Source organism: Amblyomma americanum, chromosome 2 (genome assembly GCF_052857255.1).
Source record: "Amblyomma americanum isolate KBUSLIRL-KWMA chromosome 2, ASM5285725v1, whole genome shotgun sequence".
Taxonomy (NCBI): Eukaryota; Metazoa; Arthropoda; class Arachnida; order Ixodida; family Ixodidae; genus Amblyomma; species Amblyomma americanum.
In genome coordinates, this window is record NC_135498.1 from 82,027,614 (window position 1) to 82,049,061 (window position 21,448).

Consider the following 21,448-nt stretch of genomic DNA (forward strand, 5'->3'; position numbering starts at 1 on the left):
TCAGCATCGAAGGCAGACATGACCCTTGCCAAACTCCGCAAAGTCGGCGACCAGGTGGGCCGAATGGTTCGCCGCGTTTCCAACAAGCGAGGAGGGTTACGAAGTAAGGATGCGGTGCGGTTCGCCCATGCCTTCGTAACTAGCCGAGTACTGTACTTGACTCCTTACCTACGCTTACGGAAACATGACAAAGATTGGTTGAAAGTTGTACTCCGCGAAATTTTCAAGAGAGCCTTCGACCTCAAGATCTCCATTTCCAACGCGCGACTACTCGCGTCGGGGGTGGTGAACACCTATCGGGAACTTCACGAGACGAATCTCGTTAACCAATACACGCGTCTCGCCTAGACCGTGTCCGGTCACCGCCTCTTGGACCGGTTACATATCAAAAGTGACCACAATACGATTGAACGGGTTAGGGTGCCCTAACTGTGGAGACGCGCCCTCTGCGTTCGACCCCTTCCGACTAGGTTGAACAAAGATGATCATAATGGCCGGCGCCAGGCGCGGGCGGATGCCCTGCACCGCCAATATGGCTCAAAGAAACACTTCTACGTCGACATTGCAGGCCCCTACCACTCCAGGGGGAATAGTACACGGATGCAGTCATACACGAAGGAAAACAGGTAGACGGCCTCTCTTTCAGAGCGCCCAGCTCAACTCATGCGGAGGCGGTAGCGATCGCCTGGCAGCCTCCCATCGCGACTCTAAATTCATCCTCACTGGCTCTCGCGGAGCCTGTCGTAACTTTGAGTTCGGTTGGATCATTCCACTTGCTCACCAAATTCTTCGCCACAGTATTCGCGACTGCGATCCAACTCATCGCTCAATCATATGGGTCCCCGGCCACCAAGGCTTGCCAGGTTACGAATCCGCCCATGAGGCAGCCCGCGCACTCACTTACCGGGCACCAGGAGTCCCTTGGGAGGACCTTAACCCAGATCACAGCCCTCTTCTTTCTTTTAAAGATATTACTGAGCACTATCGTGCCGAACACCGGCGCTACCCAGTTCCTATGAAGGGACTGGATAAAGCTGGCGAACGAACTTTCCTCAGACTCTTTGCAAACACCCTGCTGTGCCCGGCGGTTCTCAAGCTCTTTGATTCTTCTTTTGACAGCCGTTGCTCATTCAGTGGGGAGGTAAACGACACCTTTCACCCGGAATGAGGGACTCCGCCTTGTATTGTAAGGGGCGGGACCCGCTACGGGCCTCTGCCCGAGCACCTCTCTGTATATACAGCTATTAAATGCGTTTCACCACCACCTCTCTTAAATACGAAGCTTAGGCGTCCTCCAACTATTTAAATCCTTTTTTTTACTTTTGTATTATTTTAGCCAGTTATGCCGCTGCCGTTGTCATACATTATGCGGTTTGCACTTCACAGGAGGGCTTCGAATGACGTCAACCCCTTTCGAACCTGCTGCAAACCTAATGTTTACCGCAACGCGTCGGACGGCGTTCCCATTGTTCACACGTGCCTTATCATTCATCATGCGGTTTTGATGCTTGTTTTGTGGTTTATCTTTAGCCTAGTGTTTCTTTGCTGACGACGCCGACACCACGAAAATTTCCTTGGGTGGTAGAGGTATACAGCTTTGCGGCGCTGTCCGGTGGCTGAACTACTATACTTTATGTGCCATTTTCGCGATGCAAGTGTCGTCGTCAACGGGGCGGCGAAAGTCGGGCTCTGTCGTCGTCCAATTAACCTATCTCTTAGCGGCGACTGCGCCGAATGGATTGTGCTTGTTTTCTGCTTTATGCATTCTCTCTGTGATAATAAATGTTATTTTGCGTAAGTGCACGCTGAATTCTGCTTGCTTCATATCGATGACTAACTCTTCGTTTTCCTCATATTCCGATCGTTCGTTCTGCGCTTCTTGATTCCCGCTTTGAGGCTGCTGCCATGAACGTGCGTCTGAGCCGGTTGAATTAGGAGATCCAGAGAGTCGCTTATGACCGCATCGGCAGCTTCATGTTGCTGAAGACGAAGATGATAAGATGGACAAATGTGTCGCTAAGGAAACGTTAAACAGCGAAAGCAGCTCGGAACCTCATAGCGCCGCGCCCAGCATGAACAGAAGCAGCTGAATGTGGCGTCACTTTTGACGCAAATTCAGTGTTTTATTTCCGTGTAAACCATTGCAGCGAGCTATGGAAAGATTAATTAAAGACGTAATGTGAAGCGAGCAGTGTGGGTGAGGGAACAAACGCGGGTTAATAGCATCCTAGTTGAAATCAAGAGAAGAAATGGGCTCGGGCAGGACATGTGATGCGAAGGCAAGATAACTGATGGTCCTTAAGGGTAACGGAGGGGATTCCAAGAGAAAGTAAGCGTAGCAAGGGGAGGCAGAAAGTTAGGTGGGCGGATGAGATCAAGGAGTTTGCCGGCATAAGATGGCCGCAGCTGGCATAGGACATGGTTAATTGGATAGAGGCCTTTGCCCGGCAGTGGGTGTAGTCAGGGTGATGATGATGATGGAAGCTACCATCCACATTAGAATCCGCCGGTAACAACCTCCCGACCAGATTCAGCTATCCCTGTTGCGTAAAATGCGACACAGTAACCGAGACATTCCCAAAAGGAACGGACAGAAGGTTCTGCGGAATGCAACACGTGCCCTGAGAGCAATCGACTATAGGGGACAAAAGTCTCCAGGATGCAGAAAAACCCGATCTATAGGTCCATAGGTGTCCCACCAGCCAATGAACATTAGCTTTCACTGCACCACACTGGAGAGTGTGAGTCCGCCTATTACTTCCGCAAAGCTTTGCTTTAATCAACTGTCTAATAACGGGGCTATCGGATGTTGTTCCCGGTATACATTCAGGAAAGTTTTGTCCTCAGTAGTTTACGTATGGAAATGTGCACACACCGAACACACCGCCTCTTGGCGCAGCGGCAGCATCGTCGGACCGTGTGAGAGAGGGCAGTTCTCGGCGTGCGCTCACCGCCTTCGCTTTGCTGTCACGGTGAGCTTTACCTAAACCAACTCAGCTGCAAGTGGAAAATGTTTGACACGCACATATAACCCACGCTGTGCACAGACGCTCGCAAAAGCCGGGCGGCGACAATGCTGAACCACTGCTGCTGCCTTCCTGTAAGCGAAAATGTTCCTGCATACACTTTGTTTCATCGCTATAGGCGGGCTGGCTGGTTCACAAGACCGAGAGAGGGCGATAGAGTTACAGTGAAGCAAATATGACGCGTCCTGTTCGAATAGAGAAAAAAAGTAAACGCATTTACTTATTATCCTCATCATCATAATAGATTTCCTTTTTATGTTAAGTTTCATTACTAAGCTAGCAGTTCTTGTATATATATATATATATATATATATATATATATATATATATATATATATATATATATATATATATATATATAGCCTACGTCAGCTTTTAAATTCGTGCCGCTGGTAATAGGTTTTGGCTCCTTCTTAGGCGACCACGTGCACGTACCTTTACTTAGGGGCTTCTGTCTGTGGCTATGCAGCGGAAGCTACGGAGGCGAGGAGCGAGGCTTCCACAAGTGCGCTCTTATCACGCGCTCGTAGCTTCCCTTCCGTAGCCACAGAAATTTTCCGCCGAGTATAGTGACACCGCTGTGCTTAGTTTAGTTCGAATTTCGGTGCCAATAAACAGTTTTAGAACAGCGTATTTGCGCTTAATTCCGCTCCACTCAGCCGGAAAACGGGAGCGCTACTGCGCATGTGCCAAATGCTCAGACGGGAGCGCGCGAGCGGACCGGCACTTCCGCTCCGCTCGTACGCAGTGCTAGCGGAGCGCGGAACGGTGCGAGGAGCGCGGCTCACGCAAATCCTTCTGGTCTCGCGCTTGCACGCTAGTTCAACATGGCGGCCGGTTCTACAGATGTCGCATGTATCGCAACACCTGCAGAACGGACAGGCGTCTCTAGGCGTAAACCTAGAAGGAAGAGGTTGCGCGCTGATGAAGATTTGTGACTTTTGCGCGAGGTGATTTCGGCAAACCCATTCAACAACCTCTGCGTTTGGGAGCAAATGCGCAGAAATAAGAAAATTAACAAACGTCTGTCCAAAAACAACGTATGTCTTTCACTTCAAATGTTATAAGATGTTCACGAGCAAAAATATTTATTTGAAGTGCGGCGGAAAAATAAAGGTGTTTTTTTTTATTGTCTGGTTCCACTTTTTATCACCAAGGAGCTCCTCGTGCAGTTCGCCTGTCTGCCTCCGTTTAGCTAAACAGCTGTTTTACAGTGAACGCTTTGGTAAGGCTGAGCGGGTACCGTGAGCGGAGGGCACAAATACGCTCTGCTAAAACTGCCTATTTTTGGAGACTGTGTCGGGCGCATACATCACGATGCGTCTGTGTGGCTGATGCGCGTGGTGCGACCGGGCCGTCATCATTTCGCGGGAAATACACCCCACACTTTCCAAGTATCGTGTGCTCGTCTTGTTCCTGTAATGCTGTTGTCCCACGACAGGCTATCATCGAAAGCAGCGGACGGAAAGGCTGAAGACACCTCAACCAATGCGCCTGGCAAGGAACATCTCCGAATCGTGAAGGCCTTCCAGTCAGAAGTTCGAGCTCTTCCTGCGAGCGTCACAACTGGAAGACAAACCGAAAAACGAAGATTTGATAGTTGCGCTCCTGCTAAGCATCGCCGGTGACGAGGCACTCGCCGCATGCAGCAATTTCAAGTTCGAGCGAGGAGAGCACGGATGAACACTTCTTGATGCGGAGTTAAAACAGCGCGGAAAACACACGAAGACGGAACAAACGCGACGACACGAGCGATGACTTTCAACTGGTGATTTATTACGCACATGTGTACATACTATTCCCGCCAAACACTAAACAGAACAAAAAATACTCAACAAACACTGCGTCATCACTGAACATCTTAAATCTACCTTGCTGCAAATGCATGCTCCAAACAGGTGATTTCGTGGTTAGCCAATGATAATGAGGGCTTGCTAATGCATGCTGCACCCCCCTTGTCAATGTGATATTCCTCTATTAGTTCCCTTACTATCTGATCTTTACGTTTGAAGATGACGGACGTCTGATGAAGAAATTGGATCACGTGTGCTTAGGATACCTGCAGTGCAGCGCCAAATTCGAACCGGCTGCCATGTCCAAAGAATTGTGATGCTCCCTCAGCCGTTCGTTAAGACATCGCCCAGTCTGGCCAACATACCACCCACCGCATGAAAGGGGGATCTTGTGTACTACACCTTCGACGTACTCAACCCTCCTCTCTACGTGTGCTGTGGTACAACCACCACCAATCCTACTTCTTAGTAGGGACTCTCGCTTCCGCTGCACAGCTCGGCAAATGTTGCTTAATTTTCTGCGAGACGAAAATACATCAACTTGAAATTTTCGCCCCACTTTATTCAGACGCTGTGATAATGCGTGGACGTAAGGGATGACAGCAATCTTCCGGCGCTTCGAGACCATGTTCTTGAGGAACACGCTTATGCTGCGATTTGATTTTGGCACATCAGCCTTTCGCATAACCTTCCGATAGTTGCCTCAGGAAAGCCAGCGTCCTTAAGCCTAGATATCTGGCCTTGCACACCTTCTTCAATGATATGGACACACGACTTGTTGAGGGCGGCGCGAACACAAGACAGGACGATGCCATCCTTTACCAGCTTAGAATGAATAGACTGAAAGCTGAGTAAAGGCGTGACGGAACGAGGCGAATACAGCCAGCAAACATGTCCGGGCTCAAGTCTCAGCTCCACATCCAAGAATTATATCCTACCTTGGTTAACGACCTCCGTGGTGAAAGCAAGTCCTTGACCATTTCTGACAAATGTCGTCACGACATCCTGCGTGCATCCTTCGTTTTCAACAAAAATGGGGTAATCGTCTACGTATCTGTGTACTTTCAGTACAGCAACCGGTAACTCTCCTGCAATTGCTTTGTCAATTCTGCTAAGGAACAACTCACTTAGCAGCGGAGCCACGCGAGACCCAATGCATATCCCGGAACACTGCATAAACTCACTGTCATTCCATGCAACAATGGCGGACCGGAGGTACATCAACAGGAAAGCATCAACAGATACACCGCAAACATTTAGGAAGCGCACTTCGTCATTGTCCTCAGTTATAGACGAAGATGAAGTCTCCTCAAGAAGATGAAGTCTCGAAGTGCCGGAAGATTGCTGTCATCCCTTATGTCCACGCATTATCACACCGTCTGAAGAAAGTGGGGCGAAAATTTCAAGTTGATGTTGTATTTTCGTCTCGCAGAAAGTTAAGCAACATTTGCCGAGCTGTGCAGCGGAAGCGAGAGTCCCTACTAGGAAGGAGGATTGGTGGTGGTTGTACCACAGCACACGTAGAGAGGAGGGTTGAGTGCGTCGAAGGTGTAGTATACAAGATCCCCCTTTCATGCGGTGGGTGGTATGTTGGCCAGACTGGGCGTTGTCTTAACGAACGGCTGAGGGAGCATCACAATGCTATGGACAGGGCAGCCGGTTCGAATTTGGTGCTGCACTGCAGGCAACCTAAGCACACGTGATCCAATTTCTTCATCAGATATCCGTCACGTTCAAACATAAAGATCAGATAGTAAGGGAACTAGTAGAGGCATATAGCATTGAGAAGGGGGGGTGCAGCATGCATTAGCTAGCCCTCATTATCATTGGCTAACCACGAAATCACCTGTTTGGAGCATGCATTTGCAGCAAGGTAGATTTAAGATGTTCAGTGATGACGCAGTGTTTGTTGAGTATTTTTTGTTCTGTTTAGTGTTTGGCGGGAATAGTATATGTACACATGTGCGTAATAAATCACCAGTTGAAAGTCATCGCTCGTGTCGTCGTGTTTGTTCCGTCTTCGTGTGTTTTCCGCGCTGTTTTAACTCCGCATCAAGAAGTGTTCATCCGTGCTCTCCTCGCTCGAACTTGAAATTGCTGCATGCGGCGAGTGCCTCGTCACCGGCGATGCTTAGCAGGAGCGCAACTATCGAATCTTCGTTTTTCGGTTTGTCTTCCAGTTGTGACGCTCGCAGGAAGAGCTCGAACTTCTGACTGGAAGGCCTTCACGATTCGGAGATGTTCCTTGCCAGGCGCATTGGTTGAGGTGTCTTCAGCCGTTCCATCCGCTGCTTTCGATGATAGCCTGTCGTGGGCCACTTATGACATCACCCAGCACACATTGCAATAATCTTGTGTTCGTCTTGTTCCGGTTATCATGCTGAGCCGGGGAGCAAGGGACAACAGCATTACAGGAACAAGACGAGCACACGATACTTGGAAAATGTGGGGTATATTTCCCGCGAAGTGATGACGGCCCGGTCGCACCACGCGCATCAGCCACACAGACGCATCCTGATGTATGCGCCCGACACAGTCTCCAAAAATAGACAGTTTTAGCAGAGCGTATTTGTGCCCTCCGCTCACGGTACCCGCTCAGCCTTACCAAAGCGTTCACTGTAAAACAGCTGTTTGCTAAACGGAGGCAGACAGGCGAACTGCACGAGGAGCTCCTTGGTGATAAAAAGTGGAACGAGACAATAAAAAAAACAGCTTTATTTTTCCGCCGCACTTCAAATAAATATTTTTGCTCGTGAACATTTTATAACATTTGAAGTGAAAGACATACGTTGTTTTTGGACAGACGTTTGTTAATTTTCTTATTTCTGCGCATTTGCTCCCAAACGCAGAGGTTGTTGAATGGGTTTGCCGAAATCACTACGCGCAAAAGTCACAAATCTTCATTAGCGCGCAACCTCTTCCTTCTAGGTTTACGCCTAGAGACGCCTGTCCGTTCTGCAGGTGTTGCGATACATGCGACATCTGTAGAACCGGCCGCCATGTTGAACTAGCGTGCAAGCGCGAGACCAGAAGGATTTGCGTGAGCCGCGCTCGTCGCACCGTTCCGCGCTCCGCTAGCACTTCGTACGAGCGGAGCGGAAGTGCCGGTCCGCTCGCGCGCTCCCGTCTGAGCATTTGGCACATGCGCAGTAGCGCTCCCGTTTGCCGGCTGAGTGGAGCGGAATTAAGCGCAAATACGCTGTTCTAAAACTGTTTATTGGCACCGAAATTCGAACTAAACTAAGCACAGCGGTGTCGCTATACTCGGCGGAAAATTTCTGGGGCTACGGAGGGGAAGCTACGAGCGCGTGATAAGAGCGCACTTGTGGAAGCCTGGCTCCTCGCCTCCGTAGCTTCCGCTGCCTAGCCACAGACAGAAGCCCCTAAGTAAAGGTCCGTGCACGGGGTCGCCTAAGAAGGAGGCAAAACCTATTACCAGCGGCACGAATTTAAAAGCTGACGTAGGCTATATATATATATATATATATATATATATATATATATATATACAAGAACTGCTAGCTTAGTAATGAAACTAAACATAAAAAGGAAATCTATTATGATGATGAGGATAATAAGTAAATGCGTTTACTTTTTTTCTCTATTCGAACAGGACGCGTCATATTTGCTTCACTGTAATTCTATCGCCCTCTCTCGGTCTTGTGAACCAGCCAGCCCGCCTATAGCGATGAAACAAAGTGTATGCAGGAACATTTTCGCTTACAGGAAGGCAGCAGCAGTGGTTCAGCATTGTCGCCGCCCGGCTTTTGCGAGCGTCTGTGCACAGCGTGGGTTATATGTGCGTGTCAAACATTTTCCACTTGCAGCTGAGTTGGTTTAGGTAAAGCTCACCGTGACAGCAAAGCGAAGGCGGTGAGCGCACGCCGAGAACTGCCCTCTCTCACACGGTCCGACGATGCTGCCGCTGCGCCAAGAAGCGGTGTGTTCGGTGTGTGCACATTTCCATACGTAAACTACTGAGGACAAAACTTTCCTGAATGTATACCGGGAACAACATCCGATAGCCCCGTTATTAGACAGTTGATTAAAGCAAAGCTTTGCGGAAGTAATAGGCGGACTCACACTCTCCAGTGTGGTGCAGTGAAAGCTAATGTTCATTGGCTGGTGGGACACCTATGGACTTATAGATCGGGTTTTTCTGCATCCTGGAGACTTTTGTCCCCTGTAGTCGATTGCTCTCAGGGCACGTGTTGCATTCCGCAGAACCTTCTGTCCGTTCCTTTTGGGAATGTCTCGGTTACTGTGTCGCATTTTACGCAACAGGGATAGCTGAATCTGCTCGGAAGGTTGTTACCGGCGGATTCTAATGTGGATGGTAGCTTCCATCATCATCATCACCCTGACTATACCCACTGCCGGGCAAAGGCCTCTATCCAATTAACCATGTCCTATGCCAGCTGCGGCCATCTTATGCCGGCAAACTCCTTGATCTCATCCGCCCACCTAACTTTCTGCCTCCCCTTGCTACGCTTACTTTCTCTTGGAATCCCCTCCGTTACCCTTAAGGACCATCAGTTATCTTGCCTTCCCATCACATGTCCTGCCCGAGCCCATTTCTTCTCTTGATTTCAACTAGGATGCTATTAACCCGCGTTTGTTCCCTCACCCACACTGCTCGCTTCACATTACGTCTTTAATTAATCTTTCCATAGCTCGCTGCAATGGTTTACACGGAAATAAAACACTGAATTTGCGTCAAAAGTGACGCCACATTCAGCTGCTTCTGTTCATGCTGGGCGCGGCGCTATGAGGTTCCGAGCTGCTTTCGCTGTTTAACGTTTCCTTAGCGACACATTTGTCCATCTTATCATCTTCGTCTTCAGCAACATGAAGCTGCCGATGCGGTCATAAGCGACTCTCTGGATCTCCTAATTCAACCGGCTCAGACGCACGTTCATGGCAGCAGCCTCAAAGCGGGAATCAAGAAGCGCAGAACGAACGATCGGAATATGAGGAAAATGAAGAGTTAGTCATCGATATGAAGCAAGCAGAATTCAGCCTGCACTTACGCAAAATAACATTTATTATCACAAAGAAAATGCATAAAGCAGAAAACAAGCACAATCCATTCGGCGCAGTCGCCGCTAAGAGATAGGTTAATTGGACGACGACAGAGCCCGACTTTCGCCGCCCCGTTGACGACGACACTTGCATCGCGAAAATGGCACATAAAGTATAGTAGTTCAGCCACCGGACAGCGCCGCAAAGCTGTATACCTCTACCACCCAAGGAAATTTTCGTGGTGTCGGCGTCGTCAGCAAAGAAACACTAGGCTAAAGATAAACCACAAAACAAGCATCAAAACCGCATGATGAATGATAAGGCACGTGTGAACAATGGGAACACCGTCCGACGCGTTGCGGTAAACATTAGGTTTGCAGCAGGTTCGAAAGGGGTTGACGTCATTCGAAGCCCTCCTGTGAAGTGCAAACCGCATAATGTATGACAACGGCAGCGGCATAACTGGCTAAAATAATACAAAAGTAAAAAAAGGATTTAAATAGTTGGAGGACGCCTAAGCTTCGTATTTAAGAGAGGTGGTGGTGAAACGCATTTAATAGCTGTATATACAGAGAGGTGCTCGGGGAGAGGCCCGTAGCGGGTCCCGCCCCTTACAATACAAGGCGGAGTCCCTCATTCCGGGTGAAAGGTGTCGTTTACCTCCCCACTGAATGAGCAACGGCTGTGCAAAGAAGAATCAAAGAGCTTGAGAACCGCCGGGCACAGCAGGGTGTTTGCAAAGAGTCTGAGGAAAGTTCGTTCGCCAGCTTTATCCAGTCCCTTCATAGGAACTGGGTAGCGCCGGTGTTCGGCACGATAGTGCTCAGTAATATCTTTAAAAGAAAGAAGAGGGCTGTGATCTGGGTTAAGGTCCTCCCAAGGGACTCCTGGTGCCCGGTAAGTGAGTGCGCGGGCTGCCTCATGGGCGGATTCGTAACCTGGCAAGCCTTGGTGGCCGGGGACCCATATGATTGAGCGATGAGTTGGATCGCAGTCGCGAATACTGTGGCGAAGAATTTGGTGAGCAAGTAGAATGATCCAACCGAACTCAAAGTTACGACAGGCTCCGCGAGAGCCAGTGAGGATGAATTTAGAGTCGCGATGGGAGGCTGCGAGGGCGATCGCTACCTCCTCCGCATGAGTTGAGCTGGGCGCTCTGAAAGAGAGGCCGTCTACCTGTCTTCCTTCGTGTATGACTGGAGCCGTGTACCATTCCCCCTGGAGTGGTAGGGGGCTGCAATGTCGACGTAGAAGACGTGTTTCTTTGAGCCATATTGGCGGTGCAGGGCATCCGCTCGTGCCTTGCGCCGGCCATTATGGTCCTCCTTGTTCATCTTAGTCGGAAGGGGTCGAACGTAGAGGGCGCGTCTCCACAGTTTGGGCACTCGAACCCGTTCATACGTATTGTGGTCACGTTTGATATGTAACCGGTCCAAGAGGCGGCGACTGGACACGGTCTAGGCGAGACGCGTGTATTAGTTAACGAGATTAGTCTCGTGAAGTTCCCGATAGGTGTTCACCACCCCCAACGCGAGTAGTCGCGCGTTGGAAATAGAGATTGGGAGGTCGAAGGCTCTCTTAAAAATTTTGCGGAGTACAACTTCCAAGCAATCTCCGTCATGTTTCCGTAAGCGTAGGTAAGGAGTCGAGTACAGTACTTGACTAAGTACGAAGGCATGGGCGAGCAGCACCGCATCCTTACTTTCGCAACCCTCCTCGCTTGTTGGAAACGCGGCGAACCATTCGACCCACCTGGTCGCCGACTTTGCGGAGTTTGGCAAGGGTCATGTCTGCCTTCGATACTGATTAAAGAAGAGACCGAGTATTCGTAGCTCCTACGCTTCTCGGATGGGGCCGCTGGCGACTAAAAGCTGAACGGAGATTTCGCATTTCGGAGAATGTCGAATATGCACAAATTCAGACTTGGACGAGGAGCACTGGAAACCGCAGTACGTAGCATAGGGGTCGATTATGATCGCCGCTGCTTGCCGGCATTCCTCCATCTCTCCTATGTTACCCGTAGTTGTCATGGTGATGTCATCGGCGTACAGTGCATGCTGAACACCGCCGACACCCGCCAGCTGTGCCCGGAGGTTCATCATGAGAATATTAAAGAGAAGTGGGGACAACACAACGCCTTGTGGTGTGCGCCGCGTTTCCATCTCAAACGGGCCGTACTCGGTCTCTTTTATGCGTATATAGGTCAAGTGGTATGTTAAGAAATGTTTGATGTAGTTGAATGTGCGAGGATTACAGTTGGTCTCGCTAAGATGTTTTAGCATGACGCCATGTTTAACATTGTCAAACGCACCCTTAAGATCTAGTGTTAGGACTATCTTGTCATTGTGTGGGTGTTCTATTGGTTTGAGAACCTCGTGATGAAGCTGTAAAAAGACGTCTTGTGCGGACTTCTGAGGTCGGAAGCCAAAAATGGTGTCGGCGAAGTTGTTCTTCCTCTCGAGATATTCCGAGAGGCGGGCACGGACCATCGTTTCCATCAGTTTCCCTACGCACGACGTGAGGGAGATGGGCCGGAGGTTGTCTGTGTTTACCGGCTTCCCCGCCTTCGGTAAAAAGGTTACCAATGATGTCTTCCAATCGGGCGGCAACGAAGTTTCCCCGGTCCTTATGGCGTTGATATATTCAAATAGGGTTTCGCTTGCCCAATTGGGAAGGTTTGCCAACAGTTTGACTGTGACCTTATCTCTCCCGGGCACCGTCCCCCTGCGCATTTTGACAAGAGCCGCTGATCCAGAGCCGCTGAATCCTGCCCACCCTCCGCGGTGGTTCAATGGTTATGGCGCTCGGCTACTGATCCGGAGTTCCCGGGTTCGAACCCGACCGCGGCGGCTGCGTTTTTATGGAGGAAAAACGCTAAGGCGCCCGTGTGCTGTGCGATGTCAGTGCACGTTAAAGATCCCCAGGTGGTCGAAATTCTTCCGGAGCCCTCCATTACGGCACCTCTCTCTCCCTGTCTTCTTTATATCCCTCCTTTATCCCTTACCTTACGACGCGGTTCAGGTGTCCAGCGATATATGAGACAGATACTGCGCCATTTCTTTTCCCCAAAAACCTATTATTATTATTATTATTATTATTATTATTATTATTATTATTATTATTATTATTATTATTATTATTATTATTATTATTATTATTATTATTATTATTATTATTATTATTATTATTGTTATTATTATTATTATGAATCCTGCCCGCGCGGGTCTTGATCCTGATTGAGGTATTGTGAGCATAAGACGTTCGCTAGCTGCTCTGTGTTTCCTTGAAAGTTCTGTATCGCGCGAGTGAGGTGTTTCTGGGTTTCCTAGCGTGTTTGTGTAGGGTCTATGAGACTCTTAAAGAGTCGCCAAGTGTTGCGGCTCGACATCTGTTTTGCTGCGCTGTTGCATCTATCTACCGAGTTATTTATTGTCAGCGAGCTGGGCAGCATACTCAGCAGCTTGCTGGGTGAGGTCAGAGATTCGAGCGCGGAGTTTACAATTGTGTTGCCACATAACTCGGTTGACACCCAAACCGCGCCGTAAGAGAAGTGAGTGAAATAGTTTATTTTTCAACAGAAAAAGACGACCCCATCCTACCCTCCGGCTCTCCCTCTCAGTCGAGAAATGAGGGCCATTTTCGACGCGCGGTGCCGACAATTACAACTACGCGCTCCGGTAAAGATTAGGTTTGCAGTTGCTTCCAAGCGGGTTTACATCATTCGAAGCCCTCGTATGAAGTGCAAACCGTATAATGTATGGAAACGCCACCTGCAAACACTGCGAAGCACATTCCTTCTCGCCGCGTGTGTTTCCCGGTAAATATTACTGTTGCGTTTTCATGTAGTTGTCGTAAGCAAAAACGCCAGGCTAAAAATTGAAAGCAAACACCATATCTTCTTTGAAATCAGGCATACAGCATAGAGCTCAAGTACATTTCACTTGTCTCTGGTTTCACTCTTTGTAGAGCCACGTGTGTGAATTTTCAAGTGACATCGCAATGGATAATTAGTTGACGTTTTACAGCTTCGCTGTCGAACCACCTTAACTGCGTGGATTGGAGCCACAACTTTTTTTACAAACAAGGGCATAGATCGCTACCAGCCTGCTGAACAGCTGCCAGGATTGGCTGAATGAGAAGTCGCAAGGCGGATGCGCGTGCCGCTGCCACGCAGAAAACAGCACCACCTATAAACAATAAGCCAAAGCACGTAATCGTCATTTTACTGCTATAATTAAAACTAAAACAAAACGAAGCGCCAATCGACAGAAGCAGCATAAGCAGCACAAATACACCACTAGTTTGCGAAATATCGAAGACGCAAAACAATTTCAAATCTACAGACGGATACAAATAAAGAATGCAGCTAAGAATCGTCCTGCAGCTAAGAATCACCCTGTGGCATGGACGTATTTTCATGGGATCATGGTCAAAAGCCATGCACCTGCGGTGCCACGCCAGAAGCTAAAAGCCGATTGAGTGTGGCGACAATGTCTAGAAGGCTTTCTTTACGGAGAAATTGCTGCTGTCTTCATCAGCTGTATCTGGCTATAGATAACCCATCAACATATGCTTGATAATTATTAATAAGTTTCAACACCGCCGGATGATTTCACAGCTATTGCTATCTGGAAGAATGAAACGAAAAGTGCACGGGTCTGCACACTGGCTCAAGCTGAGCCACAACCGCTGCCACGTGCTGAAAGTAGGAGAGTCGAAAGATACAAGAGAGAAGATAAGTAAAGACGCGCACGCGCTAATATGTCCCGCGCCGATCCCGGAGGCAGTGCAATACCAGGCGAACCCGTGCCGGAGTGCTTCAAGCAGTCCACCAGAAGTTGATTGGAGCGAGTGCAGCGCCCATAAAGTGAGCCGGGTGGGATATGCGTGTTATCTACAGAAACTGGTACATTATCCTTGGGTAGTTTATTAAAACAGGCAACTTTTTTTAAGTTCTTGCTCTTTCAGGCAGGGATTCCTTTCTGGCACTAGAGCTAGCATTAGGGGAAATTAATGGAAAATTTTAATGATAATGAGAAATAAATTAGTGGTGTTTATATGCCTTGTTGAATAATGACGTAACTCCATTAAGTAGTACTGAATTAAGAAATTAGTTTAATTAATATAAATTTATCCATTAATAAGCTGAAAATAAAGCAATGAAAAACGATGACGTCATCACTAACTAATGGTAGAAAAACGATAAGTGCGAGCAGTGTGGGAAGAGAGGGATTCTCGACCACATAATCTGGGAACGAGCTAGCTCCCCAGGGGCTAAAGCAAACATAAATTGTAGAGAAGCCTGGGAAGCCCTGCTGCGGAGCGATGTCTCTGCTCAACAGCAACAAGCCATCCGTCTGGCGACAGAAGCCGCGAAGAGTCAAGACCTCTTTGCCTGCTTGTGATCGCGGAGGTCCCCGCCCCCGTCCTCTAGGCCTGCGTACCGGGGTCGGGGAGTAGAGGGCCTCCTTATCTGGTGGAATATTAAAGTTGTTATCATCATCATCATCATGGTGGAAATAGGCGCGCGGCGCAAAACCACGCCTGCCGAAGCGAAAATTGGTTTTAGGCAAAGGAAATGGCGCAGTATCTTCTCACAATCGGTGAACACCTGAACCGCGCCGTAAGGGAAGGGATAAAGGAGGGTGGTGGTGGTAGTGGGTTTATTAAAAATAATAGTAAAAGGGAAGGAAAAGATTTTTGCTAGCCCCGGCATCTGCCATCGATACTGAAGCACCTGAGCTGGGGCAGCGGAAGTAAAAGAAGAAAGTGGTGCCGTAGTGGAGGGCTCCGGAATAATTTGAACCACCTGGGGATCTTTAACGCGCACTGACATCGCAGAGCACACGGGCGCCTTAGCGTACCGCCTCCATCGAAACGGTGGTGGCGGTGACAAGCATTTATCTCTATATACAGAGAGGTGCTCGGGGAGAGGTACCTAGTGGGTCTCAGCCCTTAGAATGCAAGGCAGAGTCCCTCCTTCCGGGACCCCGTTGGTAATGACCGCTGCGCAGGTCCGCTGAACCATGCAGGGTCTGTTGGACCCATAGTTCCTGGCAGCCGGGCAGAGCCGCCTCCCCATCCTCTCGGGTAGGTTAAGGGAGTGGGGGGGTGTCGTGATCGGGTTCGAACCCGGGAACTGCGGATCAGTAGCCGAGCGCTATAACCACTGAGCCACCGCGGCGGGTTCTGCCGAAGCGACGACGTTGGTTTGAACAACTGATATCACAGGTACAGAGTAAATTCCAGTGATGTCATCTCTGGTTGACGTCAGTGAGGTGGCAATGTTCCCGAATACATTCACTAAAATTATGGCATTATGGCATTGCATTCTATTTCTCGACACGACCGGCGCGTTCTTCGTCTTGTTAACCAAACTGCACTGACATAGCACTGTACACGGGCCTGTAAAATTTCGCCCTCTTCCAAATCCAACTGCCGCGACAGGGATCTAAACCGAGTCTTAAGGGCCAGCACCGTTGCAGTGTGCTTGGGGTATGACATACTTTTCTTTTTTTGGATTGATAAGTTAGACTCCGCCCAAACGGGCAGAGCCTCTCAAAAATTGGCCTATAGGCTCATTGGAGTGCCCCCTCCCACGGTAATCTTTAGTAAAAGGCGAAAGATTAGTACGTGGGGTGAGAAGAGGCCTGAGCGATGAACCGATACCATCACCAGCGGACGGACGGCATCCCCGGCGGCCCAGCAAGGAGAGCAAGTGGCGAAGCTTGCGATGGGTAAAACTGCCAACTCAGGTTTTGGCAAATTCACAGCTCGCCTAAATTTTCGACCAAGAGGCATTCTGCACGGCAGGTCTTCTAAACAAACTGCACTCTGAAACTCTGTTTTTCAGCTTCTTTTCGAGGTTTTGTAAGTGAACAATGGCCGCCAACACTAGTGGCGATTGTAGAACTTTCTCACGTGCTCCTTAAATGTGGGCGTAGTAGTAGTAAGCGGTTTTATTAAAATAATAATAAAAAGGAAGGAAAAGATTTTTGCTACTGCTGCTACTGCTGTTGCTGATAGCAAGAAAAGATAAGTGCACGGGCCTGCCTACTGGCTCATGCCGAGCCACGCTCGCTGCCGCGTGCTGAAAGTAGGTGGTGGTGGTAGTGTTTTTTTTTATTAAAATAAGAGTAAAAAAGAAGAAAAAGATTTTTGCTAGTCCCGGCATCTGCCGTCGATACTGAAGCACCTGAGCTGGGGCAGCGGAAATAAAGGATAGCAGGCAGAATGGAGAAATTAAATGAAAGAGGTGAGGGGACAGGAAGAGAGGATAGGGGGAGAAGTAATATATACAAACTATTCCCACAATAAGAAATGTGTCCAGGTTGTTTGCGTATTCAGTATATTTTAGAAGAATTAAAACACACGCGCACAGCACTGTGTTGTCTACAACTGGAGTGGGGCGTCCAGTTATTAATCGTTCAAGGTAGAACTCGCGGAGCGTTCGGTCACTGCGTGTAACTACAAGGCGGATTTAAAGTGATGGCGAAGGCTGGGCCGAAAAGTGGTTTAGCGCGACTGCAGCACAACCAGAGGACGGGGGGCAAAACACTCATATAAAGAAATGATAAAGCTACAAAATTGGAATGTGATCTGCCAATAGAAAAGAAAAAATATATTAGCACCTTGTTTTATGAAAGAGGTAAGTCATTTTATTAAAACCTGGCAAATTTTGTATTTTTGCAACACTCTTGACCTGCCCCCTATTCATGAGTGTGCGGTGCATTACAGCCCGTCTTTGCAGGCCTTGTTTCGATACCCGGCTAACCCGGCCACGCCAGTGTCTGGAAGTGTTGCTGCCTTTCTATGCTGCCCCTCCTTTACCAGTCACTTTCATTGCGTTCCCAATTGCACATTAACAAGGCCATAACTAGCAGGAACTCGAGCACACAAGGCGAGCACATTTGACTGGCAAAGGTTGGGGCGCGCTGAAAGGCAGCAACCTTCGAGAGGTACGGGCTCGAAAACGCGGATTGTACAGAAAGACCGCTTTATAATTCGCGCCAAAGCATACGTATGCGTGACGTCCTTCTACGTCACGTTTGCGTAGTTTGCCCCCCCAAAATCCAGGGGGCGCTGGAGTGCCCACGAGCCGCCATTTTTTGGACCAATGGGCGTCTACGGAGCCTTCGCTACCAGTGTACATCTACCTTGGTAACTACCTGACGGAGAACGGACGGGACGTCAAGCCCGTGTGTTCGAGGAATGCACACAGGCTCACCAAAGTTCGCTCACGAGTGCGCGCACTGCCCTGCGGCCACAATAGCGTTTTGATGGAGTCTGGTAGTATGCCCTGCGCCCTATAGGCCGCAAGTATACCGCGACGAGCATCGGCGAACGCGGCACAGTGAAGGAGCAAGTGTTCTAGTGTTTTCACTGCACCGCATCCGTCACACACATCACTCGTCGCGATTCCGTGACGCTCCCGTCGTTCCCCGGGCCACACGCAGCCAATGCGCGCGCGGAGGATCATTACACGTTGTGACCGTGTAAGTGCGCGACAGCCGGTGATGCTGTCGATGCGCTCACCTCCTGCGATGCGTGGTTTGGGGTGCTCCTTTCGGAGATGGTCGTGGATGGCCGCACGCACGTCCTCCAGCGCAAGGGGCAGATCGCTGGAAGGTAGTTGGTGTGCAGCGGTCTCAAGGTCGTCAGCTTCTTCGTTGCCGACGATGCCGACGATGCCGCAGTGACCAGGCACCCACTGAAAGTAGGAGAGTTAAAAGATAGGGGACCAAAAATAGAACGAAATGGTGCGTGCTAATATGCCTCGGGCCGATCCCGGAGGCATTGCAATACCGGGCCGACACGTGCCAGAGTGCTTCAAGCCAAGCACTCCGCCATATTCCAAAAATAAGTTTAATATATCTTGGATCCAAGTACCCGCAGCAGATATTAAGTCAGGTATCAGATACACGAAAAGATTTTTGCTAGCCCCATCATCTGCCATCGGTACTGAAGCACCTGAGCTGGGGCAGCGGAAATAATAGATGCAAAGAGAATGAAGAAATGAAATGAAAGAGGTGAGGGGACAGTAAGAGATGATATAGGGAGAGGTAATATACACAAACTATTTACACAATAAGAAATATGTCCAGGTTGTGCGCGTGATTAGTTCATAATGGAGAAATAAAAACACACGCGCACAGCGCTGCGTTGACTACAACTGGAGTGGGCGGTCCAGTTGTTAATCGTGCAAGGTAGAAGTCGCGGAGCGTTCGGTCACTGCGTGTACTACCTGGCGGCGAACAGACGGGACATCAAGCCCGTCTGTTCCAGGAATGCCCAGAGGCTCACCAAGGTTCGCTCACGGGTGCGTGCTCTGCCATGCGGCCACAATAGCGTCTTTAGGGAGTCTGGTAGTATGCCCAGAGCCCTATAGGCCGCAAGCATATCGCGACGAGCATCGGCGAACGCGGCACAGTGAAGGAACAGGTCGGCGAGCAAGCGTGGCTTTCATGACATCTTTTTGCTTTTTTAATGAAATGATCGAACTGACGCAGTAATAGTCTCAAATTATCTCCCGTGGACACCCGAACCGCACCATAAGGGAAGGGATAACGTGAAAGAGGTAACGTAAAAGAGGGAGTGAAAGAAGAAATCCAGAAAGAGGTTAAGTGGTGGAGGGCTCCGGATTAATTTCGACCACCTGGGGATGTTTAACGTGCACTGCCATCGCACAGCACACGGGCGCCTTTTGCGTTTCGTCTCCATCGAAACGAGACCGCCGCGGTCGGGTTGGAACCCGGGTTCTCCAGATCTGTAGCCGAGCGCTCTAACCACGAGCCACCGCGGCAGGTATCATGTTCAGGATTTATAAAACAGAACGAACACGCTGTTTGAAAATTGATTTTTATAGAAAGGACCTCGACAGAGAAGACTCCTGAGGTTACAACCAAGGCGAGAACATCTCTGAAGACGTCCCAAATCCGCAGAAAGAACTACTAGAGTAATATAAAGTTTTGAAGCGGAAGTTTCAATATGCTAGGCTTTTAAGAGGGCAGCGTCAGTGCAGTCACGAGACAGGTGTCACGTGGCAGGTCATGTGACCTACTGACGTCATCACACTCTGCCCACCGTGGCAGGTGGCAACTTCCCCATCGGACTGAGAGCAACTTCCCTACCGTGGCAGGTGGAGATTAAATTGATGATTTACCGGAGACCACGTGACCTTTTAACTTCGTCTGCTCATTCAGCCACGTGGTCTCGAAGCGTCCGGTCTAACCAGCGACGCAGAGTCGGAGGTTTCAACTTCGACACTGCACGCGGGGACGGTTTCAAGTGAGACGGAGCACCGGAAGATTGACTTTGTGATCAGATTCAGCGAGTCTGACTCGGCTACAGGTGCATTTCATCGACGATTTACAGAAAATCCGTTCGGCAGTTTGTGTGGCGTTTGTGACCGTAGCCGTGCAAAGGAAGCTTTCTCTTCTCACCAGGGTTAACCAAAGTGTAAATAGCGGGTAATTTTTAATGCGAAAGCTTTACTGGCCGCAGGTTAAGTAGTTTCACGTGATTCCTGGAGAGCCCTGCTGTGCATGCGCGAGGAGCAGTGACTACACACGGCGCATTTCTCTCTCTCGCTCCCTAGTCGCAAATGCGCATGCGCAACTAGTAGCACCGAGAAACAGGTGTTCCACCGCGGCGCAGCGCAGCGCCTTTCCTCAAAATGATAATAATAATATTTTTTTTTGGGGGGGGGAGAAAAGGAAGCAGTATCTGTCTCATATCGTTGGACACCTGAACCGCGCCGTAAGGGAAGGGATAAAGCAGGGAGTGAAAGAAGAAATGAAAAAAGAGGAGCTGTAGTGGAGAGCTCCGGAATAATTTCGACCACCTGAAGATCTTTAACGTGCACTGACATCGCACTGCACACGGGCGCCTTAGCGTTCTGCCTCCATAAAAACGCAGCCGCCGCGGTCGGGTTCGAACCCGGGAACACCGGATCAGTATAGAGGCAAAACGCGAAGGCGCCCGTGTGCTGTGTGATGTCAGTGCATGTTAAAGATCCCCAGGTGGTCGAAATTATTCTAGAGCCCTTAAGTGCGGCACCTCTTTTTTCCTTTCTTCTTTCCTCCCCCATTTATCGCTTCTCTTACGGCGCGGTTCAGGTGTCCAACGATATATGAGACAGATACTGCGCCATTTTCTTTCCCCAAAAACAGTAGCCGAGCGCCCTAACCACTGAGCCACCGCGGCGGGTGGAGGACGCTTAAGCTTCGTCTTTAAGAGTGAAACGTTACAGCGTGTTGCAGCGCTGCCAAGGAGTCCACAGAACGCCAATGCCCGTTCGGCGCGACGCGTGGCCCTTTGGACAATTTAAAGAATGGACAGCTGTCTCACATATCTCGGTGGACACCCGTACCGCGCCGTAAGAGAACGAAAATCCCTTCCCTTACGGCGCGGTTCAGGTGTGCATGGAGATGCGCCATTTTTCGCTCACGGCCAAAGACGCCGACGACACCGGCTTTTCTGCGACACGAGCTCTTAATATGCTGTCGCGTTAATACAATGTAAACATCCCGCCATATATTCCAAACCTATTAGTTTTCGCTAAGGAAAAAGACGAAATCGGGGAGACCCTGCGTGTTGACAAGAAGC

General features: G+C 49.4%; 1 non-coding gene across 1 annotated transcript; it reads right to left on the bottom strand.

Moving 5' to 3' along the window:
* Positions 1-16,374: 16,374 nt before the first annotated feature.
* Positions 16,375-16,499, bottom strand: LOC144122269 (U5 spliceosomal RNA). The gene has a single exon (XR_013312875.1). It is a non-coding gene; the product is annotated as a U5 spliceosomal RNA (small nuclear RNA).
* Between the last annotated feature and the right edge of the window lie 4,949 nt (positions 16,500-21,448).